Consider the following 12,046-nt stretch of genomic DNA (forward strand, 5'->3'; position numbering starts at 1 on the left):
ACAAAAATTTGCATGCCCTTCCTCTTATGTAGCAAGGAGATTGAATAATGATTGACATGACATAGGTATTAATTTGAGTAGATAGAGATATGGAGGTAATAGGATGTTATTATCAGACTAAATGTACAGAATGGATGTATTAAAATACATTTAAAATGAGGAAAGAGAAAAAGTATGCTATATTAACACAATATCTTGAGTTTAAACATCTTATGTGGATAATCATCACTATATTCAAGAGACTATATTTAAGAAACACTAGAGTGTAAAAAATAATGAAGAATTGATTTCTAAAAGAAATATCAAAAGATGCTAGATACAGACCTCCTCAGATTGGCCGGAGATATTTGCATATATTTATTAAATATATTTTCATAGTTGTGATGTCATTTTTATGATTTCTGAATCATTTACTAATTATTATAGCAATTTTTTATCGTTCTTTATAAAGCCACATGCATCTGAGAAAATGCAAAGCATTTGTTCAAATTATTTAAATCTCATATTTTATACTTATTTTTAAAACTTTAAATGTTTCCAGTTATCAAATTAATAGGAATATAAATTTATATTTTGGGCCCCATTTGTTGATTGCATACGTTATTTTTTTGTGTGCCACCCATTCTCAGTATTATGCAGGATGAATCTATATATAATTTTCTCTTGCTGAGAAAAATGTAGGGGAGGTTGAATAAATGGGAGACAAATGCAATATATATTGTTCACTTCTCTAATAGTGCTTATTGTTTCTTTCTTCTTGAAATGATGAATCCATGACCCTTGATAAATGACCGGAAAGGTTGCTTTGGTTGCCTGTCCTTCCAAAGCTCATAGGAAAGTTTGCTTACTGGAGAGCACTCTCACAGAGTCAAAGGATGAGTCCTGAACTTTCCGTAGTACTGATGCATTTGCTTTTAAGTTGTAGCAACAGTTTAGGACAAAAGCTTTTACTATACTGAGTTGGAAACAATGCAGGTAGAATGATGATCATGTCACAAGCTCTATCTGTTCTTCTGGATTATGTGTATGTGAGTGTGTGAACACTTTTCTGTATTTTAGTACAAAAGACATGATTTCTGCATACTAGAACTGAAGCAAAAGGAAAATAAAAGTTGAGCTCTGAGTGTGCAATGCTGTAATGCTTGTGCTTTCTAACACTATGCACATAGAGCACGTTATGGGGCAAAGGACAATAAACATTTTAAACAGACATGGGAAGAACAACTTAATATTCTAACTACCTTACAAAGGGCATATACTACCCAAGTAGTATGCAAAGGGAACTCTCACAAAAGCAGTGAGGTTAAAATGAAGAAGGGATCCATTTTATCAGGACTGTTTGACTACCAAGGGTACATGTGGTTATATCTAAAACAAAAAAACCCTAGCCAAAAGTAAATGGCTATTGCCTCCTTGAAGTAGAACTGCCACAGCAATATACCCCCATGGTTAGCTGCCACTACTCCTAAAGGAAAACCTTGAAAGAAAGTTTTGGTTCAGAGGGAAGAAAGGCAGAATGAACTCTGGGGGATAGATACGCCGTGCTTGGATTTTAACTTAAGGTTCTTACTGAGAAAGCCTGGTGCTGGCCTCTACAAACACAGTTTCATTCTACTGTTTTGATCAGGTGTGGAAATCCAGACCAAGTGATTTTTCCAGACATTAAGGGAAAGATAACAGTGCAGAAAACAAAGGAGGCAAACCAGCTCCTTCCTCTGTTCCTCCCTTAGGTACATCTGTGAAAGTCTTACCAACTTGTTAAATCCTTTTTCTTGTTATAGTGGGAATAGAGAAGAAGGTGTATTATTCTTCTCTTGTAATAGGAGTACAGAGAGGTGATTTTTTTCCTTCTGGCTGATTTTCACTAGTTAAACTATGAACTAATTCTAACATTATTCCCACTAAACTATACTATTCCTGTCCACTGCGTATTTGACTACAAGAAACATTAAAACTCTACAGTGTAGTAGAACTATAAAGAAAAGTAAATGTCATTAACAAAGAGTGGCTAATAGTCACTTGGCAATTCTGTGACATTTTTCTTTCATAGGTAAAAATCCCAAGGAATTTTATAGTGATTTCTTTTTTTTTTTTTTTTATTGTTGGGGATTCATTGAAGGTACAATAAGCCAGGTTGCACTGATTGCATTTGTTAGGTAAAGTCCCTCTTGCAATCATGTCTTGCCCCCAGAAGGTGTGGCACGCACCAAGGCCCTGCCCTCCCCCCCAAAAAGTATAGTGATTTCTTTAAAAGAAGTTTTTCTTCATTTCCTTTCCATTTGCTAGAACAATAAGTTGTACAATAATTTGACTTTTCTTTTATGTTCTTTACCCTAACAGTGGAGAGAAAGCAAAAAAAGAAAAAAGGAAAAGACCCATATGGTGTGAATGGACAGATGAGCCCTGAAGGAATGAAAAAAAGACAAACAGACAATTCTGGCTTGGTACCTGTAGCTCAGTGAGTAAGGCACTGGCCACATACACCAGGGGCAGCAGGTTTGAACCCAGCCCATGCCTACTAAACAACAATAACAAGTGCAACAAAAAAATAGCCAGGCATTGTGGCAGGCGCCTGTAGTCCCAGCTCCTGGGAGGCTGAGGCAAGAGAATTACTTAATCCCAAGAGTTTGAGGTTGCTGTGAGCTGTGATACCACAGCAGTCTACCGAGTGAGACTCCATCTCAAAAAAAAAAAAAAAAAAAAAAAAAAGACAATTCAGGATTTCCTTTTTAAAATGTGAGGGTTTTTTTTTTTTTCCTGGATGCCAAATATATATTTCTGCTTTTAGAAAAGAATGTTCCCGAGTATGAGAAGTGGAGTTTTATTGCATTTGCATCTCATCAAACTCTTATCCAGAAATCTCCAGTGGACAAATTATGTATTTTAAAGTCCATAGAATATCTTTCATATTCTAGCTGGGCGTTGTGGTGGGCGCCTGTAGTCCCAGCTACTCGGGAGGCTGAGGCAAGAGAATCGCTTAAGCCCAGGAGTTGGAGGTTGCTGTGAGCTATGTGAGGCCACGGCACTCTACGGAGGGCCATAAAGTGAGACTCTGTCTCTACAAAAAAAAAAAAAAAAAAATCTTTCATATTCTTAAACAAAGGAAAAATGCCATAATTTGATGAAGTATGCTTATCTTATTTTGACTTGAGAATTTACAGGGAACAATTCAAACTTCTGCATTAACAAGTTCTATAATATTTTGCTTTGAGGAGAGAAAAAGATTAATAGGAGAAAAGCTTACTAATTTATTTAATATAAACTTTACTTGATATGGAAGCCTTCAGAAATGAAGATCCAAGGAAACAGGAAAAACTCTGTAAATTATGTAAAGTCAGATATACAGATGTAGAGTTGTGAAGATACATGACCTGGACAAAGGGGATAAAGTGGCAATAAACTGTCATGGGGCAAGTGTGATGAGTCCTGTTCACATTCTTCCTGGTGTTTCTGTGTTACCTTGCTTTCCTTTAGATACAGAGCAGGGATCCTCTGGAACAAAAGTCTTGTGACCTATTTTTAGGGGAATGTTAGTTAACTTGTATGGCCTACTTCAGAGAAAAAGGGGTGATAGGAAGCCTTTCTAGATTTTATGACCTGCTTCTGCTATTTTTCTCGAATGCCAAGGAGCTATATTTTGGAGCAGCATGTCCTTAACATCATCAGCTTTGTGCACAGCGCACATAACATCAATGTTGCTGGTGATGTTAACTGGGTTCCCCCATTGTTTCCAGGAATAATATTTTTTGGGGGGAAAACATAATGCATCAGTCAATGTTAACAAAACTTACTCATGTCTTCAAATTCTTATTGCACAACATTTGCAGTATAGAATTAATGAAATGAAATTATCTCAGGAGTTGTTGCCAAAGGAAATGTTTATCCAAGTAGGTGGAGATGAGGAGTAGTGTTCACATTTTAAAGGGGGAAAAGAGTTTGTTAAAAGTACATTCACACATAACACTCAAGGGAACTTATTTTGAGAGAAATCTAAAGAAGGTGTTTTCACAAACAACTTAAAATTCACTGCTTCAATGTACCCTACAGTTGCTGTTTTTAGGTTATTTTGGTTTCCCTCATGTGCTTTGTTGTTATCTCCCTTTGTGTAAGAAACTGGTGTTTTTGCTTATGTTTCTTGTGTGATTTAATTTGTGAATGTTATGAAACATCATATTTTTATCTTTTACATGAAAAATACTACTCATTCCTCCAGTTTCTATACTTACTTTTGACAAAATATGAATGTAGTATATGAGGTTAACACTTACACTGACAGCAGGAATCAATTTACTAATATACCTCAAAACATTTTATCTCTACTAATACATCCTTTAATAATTTTCATTTAAGCACATAAATGTAGGTTGTCCTTATTTTAGCTGTTAGCATTAATATTTAAACCCAAACATACTTTCTAAATATTTTCTTCATTTCATTGTCATTATAGGCTAGATTATGCTGTGCTAATAAAGCCAACATTTTAGTACTCAAAATAACAAAGGTTAGGTCTTATTTATAGTGTGTGTTGGGGGTTGGCTGGTGGCTCTTTGTTGTGTGCTCATCGTCTTCACACGGGGCCATGACTAAACCATTGTCAACAATCCTGGTGGACAGTAAGAAAATAAGACTGTGAAAAATTATGTAGTCATCAACATAGTAACTGAAACTTTAAAAGAACTGAAATATTTTTGAACTGTCCAAATTACTGACAAAACATGCCAACGTAATTCCATTTATGAATTAAAGATTTGTCTGTAATGTTAACTATTTAAAATATCTTGGGAGTGGGTATGAATGAGGGGAGAGAAAGGCAGAGAGAGAGAATCATGAATTGGATGCATATTAAATCAAAATGAGAACTTCTTGTTATCTGCCACAGGATTCAGAGGGTAATCTGTGCAGAGAACACATTTGCCAGATGTGCCAAATAGATACTGTACCATTGATTGTGCTTTAGGTCCAAATTTCCCATCTTGATGAGTTGAGTTTGGACCAGCCAAACTCCTTTAGCTTCGTTGGGTAAACCAGCCCATCTCATCTCCCCCTCCTATTCACCTTATTCTTTTGGTTTGCCAAAGTGGGCACCTCCCATAATCAAAGACTCATGTCCTCATGTTGCACACAGTAGGGAGTTAAAAAAAAATAGAAGGGAAACTGGATCAATAAGATCAAATAGCACCAAAACAGGGTTACCAAAATAGAGAAAAGGGCAAGAAACTAAAAATGTGAATGACCAAAAAGCCAGCTTGCCATTTCCATATGTCTTTCCCCAAAGCTATAACCATTAAAAAAAGGTAAAACTGTGATCTAAATTTCCCCATGATCCTTGTCAGAACTGCTCTGGACTTGGCAGTCTTGATGGAAATTTGGATGAATGTTTAACATGCCCTGCATTTCCTGTGAGTGTAGCCTGCTAGAAGCATGGGGACATATATGGTTTGTGTTATCTCTTAACAGAAAGGGCACACGTGGCCACCCAGGAGATCTGGAAAGTGCCAGCCCCAGGAATGCAATTAACCTAGTGTGATAGGAAGCTGGGAGAGAAAGGAGGGGACAGGGGCAAAGAGATTTCATTGGCATCACGAAAAGGATTTGTACATGAAAATCCTTTTCCTGGGGAGAGCTAATTCTTGTCTTTTCAGAATAAATCATTGGATGAGCACTTGGGTAGGCACTTAGTTTATCTGTTAGTCTGGAGACAAACAATGTACACGATGTGGATGAAGAATACTGGATATTGCAGATTCTCCTTCCCTGCAGGTCTATTCCAACCCCATTGACCTCTATTACAGAAAGTTATTTGTGTTGATAATCTATGGTCTTAAGCCTACTGACAGGCCACTCCATGTGGTGTGTTCCTGCTAAGTAACTTAATTGAGATCAGATTAGTCTGAGACAATTACCTAGATTAACATATTTATGAAACCAGCCTTGGCATTGCCTGAAACATGAAAGCAGTGGCAATGGATCCAGGAAAAAAATACCCCCCAAAACAAAAAAAACACAAGAACTCCCCCCTCTCAAAAAAAGGAGTGTTTTTCAGCAAATATCATAATTATTTCTTCTATAATTTACACAGATACTTTCATTTTCATGTTTTAGTATTAGAATTGTTAACTGTTCAGTACATAGTGTTTTTAAATTATAACTATAGTTAGTATACTTTAAGCTGTGGGTGGTGATGCAACAGAGAAACCAAATAAAGTTTTAAAAATCAAGTTTTAATAGCAACAGCAGTTCAGACAATTAAGCTAGCAATTCAGTGAACAAATTCCAAGCTTTGACACATCATGGGGTGTCTTTATAGCCTACTGTTTTCACACCCTTGTTGATATCTTGAATTAGTCAAGCATCTGTTACCCCAATGAAATCAGATATCTATTTAGATACTTTTGTTTTCAGCATTGCAGTTGTGATCTGATTGCTTTTGTATGTTTAAATAAATGAAAAATATTTTTTATAATACTTTCTCATATTTAGTTTTTCTTACGTTTATTTTTTAACAATGGGTAGCTAAGAGAGATTCTTTCCAAGTTGATCTATGTGGAGGCACATTCTCTCAATGTTTCCTTTTGCCTACTCTCTCATTTATGCTGTGAGGAAACTATCCGAGTCAAAAATAGATTTATTCTGCAATGTAATTGAGTAAATTAGCAGGTATTCATTAACTGGTGCTTTTATAGTCTCATAAACTATTGTCTTGGTTCTGTATTATTGTATTTTCACCATAATACATAGGTAAAAAGGGACGGGTTAGTCTAAGACATTTAGATAATCTTTAGTCAGAATACTTCTAAAATACTTTAATGAAATCAAGGCTATCAAAGATAATAGGCATGTGAAGAAAAACCAAAACAAACACAAAACCACAGTTTTAAATCCCACACTACAAACCTGTCAATAAAACTGATCTAGTCAGTATACTTTCCCCTAAGTCTTGATTTTTGAATGGTATAAGACTGAGACATAAATATTTTCAACCAAAGTACATACATTTCTAACTTCTAAGCATTAGGGGAGAAAAGTCTTGAAATATATTCTTTTTTATATTAAACTCAAGAGCTCATTGCCAAAATGCTTTAGATTCAAAATGTTAAGCTGACAGAAGAGTGATTGGTATGAATAGAAATAGATATCTGTCTTTAAGTTTTGTTCACATGTCATATGATTGTCTGGAAGACTATCACTTAATGCTAAAGCTTTTTTTCTTTTTGTTATTGTTGATACTCTTTCATCATGAGCGTGAAAAACAGACAGCTCTCCCTCTCCACACCAAAAATGATGCTTAGAGTCATAAGAGGTTTGGCTTTATGAAATTCACTATCCAGAAAAAAACAACCAAATAAAACCCAAAAAATCATATTAGGAATGCATTGAAAATATGAATAGCAAACAACTTCAAAATAAAAGCAAATATTATGCATAGTTTATTAATTCTTATAAGAAAATAACCAAGATGTTTCAATCAATCAAAGTAACTATGTAAAATGGCTTGGAAAACAAAAAGATAATGTTTTGCAAATTTTGCTAAGACCACAGAAAATTATAAACATAGCCAATTCTCCGTAGGTCAGTGTCTGTAGATAAGAAAAAATCAGTTCTTTTATTTCTGCCTCCAAGGATTTATTGACAGACTAGGAGGGCAAAGAACTGGAGAAAGTGACTATCAGACCAGTCAAAACATGTCTTCATTCATAGACTATAAACAATCTTATAAAAGTCTGTCTAGGAAGATATTATTAATTAGAGGAAAGAACTGAGGGTCGCCCGTGAACACATAATCAAAAATAAATAGAGATGTTGCTTGAATCCAGGATTTCTGCACCTGGAATCTATATGTATACTTACTCACCAAGAGATTGCTTGGAAAAAAAAATTTTTTTTGAAAGAAAGTAACAAGCGAAAGCATGAGGTGGAGATTGTTAAGGCAGCTTTTCTTTTGTTTCAAATTGAGGTGTAGTTAAAACAAGACAGTGGGAGGAATGGAAGGAAAAACATGCATTGTATTTAGGATTCAAAATAAATTGGCAGCTCCCTGGGGAAGTAAAAGAAGGATAAAGTAAGGAAGAATGCCAGGCTGCAATTGAGGGACCCTCGGGATTCATTAAATGTGGTTTCATCAGTCACACATGGCATACTCAAGCTCTGTATTTTATGGGTTTTGGAGGAGGAGCTCAATAATCTTTCCAGTAGTTTTTTTTTATTTCTTTCAGGTTCATTGTGTCAATTACTTGGATGGGACTTGATTTTGTATAAGGCAGACAGGAAGGGACAAGAGCACCTTTGTGGAAAATGCATAAACAGAATTAATGTTAAATAAATGCAGTCCACATTTGATATTTCTTTTGTTTGGCCTGAAACTTTTGCGATACTGAGACAAATTGTTGAGATGTATTTAATTTTTTAATATCCATTTATTGTCTTTATGTATTCCAATCCTAAGGCATTATGCAAAAGAAATGATTGCATACAACATACACATAGATTTGAATAGCATATATTCCTGTTCACAAAATGTTGGACACAACTAAAATATTCAAAACATAGGATTGTTGGATACATTACTCTGTTTCTACAATGTGAGTTGCTACACAGTAATTCATAAATATAATTAAGGAACATATTGATGACAATATATTGGTGGAAGAAAAAGCAAGTTTCAAACATGATGTTCTGATTTGCAGTTATCTCATACCTGCTTACATAGATTGAATATTATGAAATTTTAAACATAGATATGAAAATCTAACAAAATTCTCTTATGGAGAATCATTGATTATTTCAGTACTTGAATTTTTTCTTAAATTTTCTAAGCTTTTTTCAGTGCACATTGATCAATTTTGTAAGTTTTTTAAAAATGGCAGAAAGCAAAAATGCAATTTAAAAAGTCTTCCCTTTACTCGTGAGTAAGCAATATCAAACTTGACCTGTAAAACTCAATACTTACATATCTATAAGAAGCAAATAGTTTGCAATTCATTTGTCAAAATGCCATTTGCAGAATCCATTGCCTTTAGGGAATTGTAATTCCACGTCCTGAAAGACAAAGATATTTTGTATATAACATTTGTGTCCTAATCCTTCAGTTTATACACTTTACAAAGTCAATATTACTCATGTAAGTCATGACTAGAAAAAGAATAAATATTTCTCCGATAAGTCTGGATAATTATTGTTGCTGACAAAATTACTGAAGACATGTTCATCTTCCCAACATGATTCCTAGCAAACAGTAACTAACGGATTGCATGCATTTTGACTCTCTTTGATGGTTTTGAAAAATGAATATATATATTTCAACCTATTGCAGGTCAAATATTTACAGCTATGCTGGTTAAAATAGCAATCTTGTAAGAATTAACCATTAGAGTGAACTTTATTTATTTGCATATCAGCTCCTCCTTTTCAGCCTGAGTTATGACAGGACAAGGTTGATATGTCTGACTGATCATGTATCTGGTCCTCCACCTTTTGTCTTACTTAGCACCTGAATTAGCACAGAGACTCATTTGGGGGTGTCTGCTTCTTTGTGGGTAATCTGGTTGTCTTGTAACTCCCTTACTCCCTTGTTACAATGAACTCTTGGGTGTTTCGTATTGGATTTTTTCTTTACATATACCACAAAATTGTTTTTCACTGTATTCTGCTTTATAAATGCTATGTAACTTAAAAACAACTAAAAGTGGACAAAATAAATTCTTTTTTTTTTTTTTTAACTATGGAACACTTCATGAATTTGCATGTCATCCTTGCACAGGGGCCATGCTAATCTCTGTATCATTACAATTTTAGTATATGTGCTGCCGAAGCAAGCACCAAAATAAATTCTTTAACAATTAAGTTAATGATATAGTATTTAAGTTCTTTGTTTAGTGATGGTTGGCCTATTTGTTTAAGTGTAAAAGAAAGAAAAACAACACACGCCCCAAAATATCTGCCTATATAGGCACAGCAAAGACCAGTGCAGATGCGTGGCCTATTAGGAACCCAGCCACATAGCAGGAAGCAAGCACCTGAGTCTGCAGCCTCTCCCCAGTGCTGGAGTCACTGGTGTGTCTGCAACCTCTCCCCAGTGCTGGAGTCACTGCTGTGTCTGCAGCCTCACCCCAGTGCTCGCGTCATCAGCTCTGTGTGCCACCTCCGCTCAGTGCTGGAGTCACTGGTGTGTTTGCAGTCTCTCCCTAGTGCTCACATCACTGCCTGTGTCCATCGTCTGAGCTCTGGCTCCTGTTAAATCAGTGGCAGCATTAGATTCTCATAGAAGAGTTAACCCTACTGAAAACTGTGCATGCAGGGATCTAGGCTGCATGGTCCTCATGAAAATCTACAGTCTAACGATTGGAGGTGAAGCTGAGGTGGTGATGCTGGTGCTGGGGAGCCACTGCATACACAGATCATCATTAGCAGAGAGGTTTGCGCAGAGACCATGATAAATCAATTGCTTTGCAATCTCTTATCAAAACCCTATCACTGAGTGGCAAGTGATGGTTAAGCTGCATCTGGTGGCAGACTTTATAGCAGTGACACACTTTGGAGGTCACTGTTTCCCATCCCTCCCAGACAGGACCGTCTAGTTGCAGTAAAAGAAGCTCAGGGCTTCCCTGATTCTGCACTATGGTGCGTTATCTAATTATTTCATTATGCATTAAAAATTAATAATGATAGATATAAAGTGAATAATAAATGTAATGCACTGAAACCATCCTCACCTACTCTGGTCTGTGGAAAAATTGCCCTGAATGAAAATGGTCCATGGTGAAAAAAGGTTTGGGACTGCTGTGCATAAAAATTTGGCAATATGAGCTTGGATATATAACTTAAAGTAGAAGAATTTGGTTAATTCCTATCAATTCCATGGCATGTTCTTTTACATGTTTTTCTACAAACACTGCAGGTATTTGGGCCAGGGTGACAGGAAAAATAAAAAAACAAACTTCTGGCTGGGTGCCCGTAGCTCAGTGAGTAGGTAGAGTGCAGGCCATATACACCGAAGCCTGTGGGTTTGAGCCTGGCCCGGGCCTGCTAAGCAACAATGACAATTGTAACCAAAAAATAGCCGGGCATTGTGTCAGGCACCTGTTGTCCCAGCTATTTGGGGAGCTTAGGCAAGAGAATCACTTAAGCCCAAGAGTTTAAGGTTTCTGTGAGCTGTGACACCACAGCTCTCTACTGAGGGTGAAATAGTGAGACTCTGTCTGGAAATAAATAAATACACAAGCAAACTTTTTGTTTGCTGAATTATCAATTGATAATAAAATATTTCTCCTGCTAATAGAAAGAACCAACAAAATAGAGTGAAAATGGGATTCATGGATTGCAGTGTTAACACACATTTCTGCATGGTTCTTGTTTCAGTTATTGTTAGATATGTCTCTTTGAGCAGGTGACTCACCCTGACTTTTGTCTCCTTATATATCGAATGCAAAAAAAAAAAAATTGTAACTTAGAGTGTTCTAGAAATTACTAAATAAAATTTTTTTTCATATAAGAAAACAAACATAATTCCTGGCAGGTGAACATTGCCTTTCTCTGACTGTCTAAAATGCTATGGGTAATCATGCTTATTGTAAATGAACTTTGCAGATATTGCCAGTATCATACTTCATTGTATTAGAAGGCAATGTGTAATAATATTTTGCTTGTCTGGTGTTATTTTAAATTCAGCTGTGGAAATTTAAACTTTCTCAACAATAGTGTTTCTGGCTACTTTTACTTTTTTATGGTTCAGCTCTTTTGTATTCAAGAAACCCTATCCTTCATTCTGTGATGAGGACCAAGTTTTTTGACCTTCAAAAGTTTGATTTGCCTTTCTACAATGTTACATTATTTGATTGGGTATTACTAAACTTAAGAAAGATAACTTCTATATGAAGCTTTGATGTAGGACAGGTGGCCCGACCTGCACACTTAGCCTTGGTGGTGTTGATGCTGCAGAGGCAGGAGGAACCAGCTTGTGGAAAGGGCTGAACACCTGCTGGAGACACTGGTGCCTTTCTGTGCACTTCTGGCTGGTCAACTGCATGGCTGGCACCTTGCTGTCTCCTCA

The 12,046-nt window shown here is 36.0% G+C and overlaps 1 non-coding gene across 1 annotated transcript; it reads right to left on the bottom strand.

Annotated features, from left to right (window-relative positions):
- Positions 1-9,712: 9,712 nt before the first annotated feature.
- LOC128566136 (U6 spliceosomal RNA) lies at positions 9,713-9,816 on the bottom strand. The gene has a single exon (XR_008374432.1). It is a non-coding gene; the product is annotated as a U6 spliceosomal RNA (small nuclear RNA).
- Between the last annotated feature and the right edge of the window lie 2,230 nt (positions 9,817-12,046).

This window comes from Nycticebus coucang, chromosome 14, assembly GCF_027406575.1.
Source record: "Nycticebus coucang isolate mNycCou1 chromosome 14, mNycCou1.pri, whole genome shotgun sequence".
Lineage (NCBI taxonomy): Eukaryota > Metazoa > Chordata > Mammalia > Primates > Lorisidae > Nycticebus > Nycticebus coucang.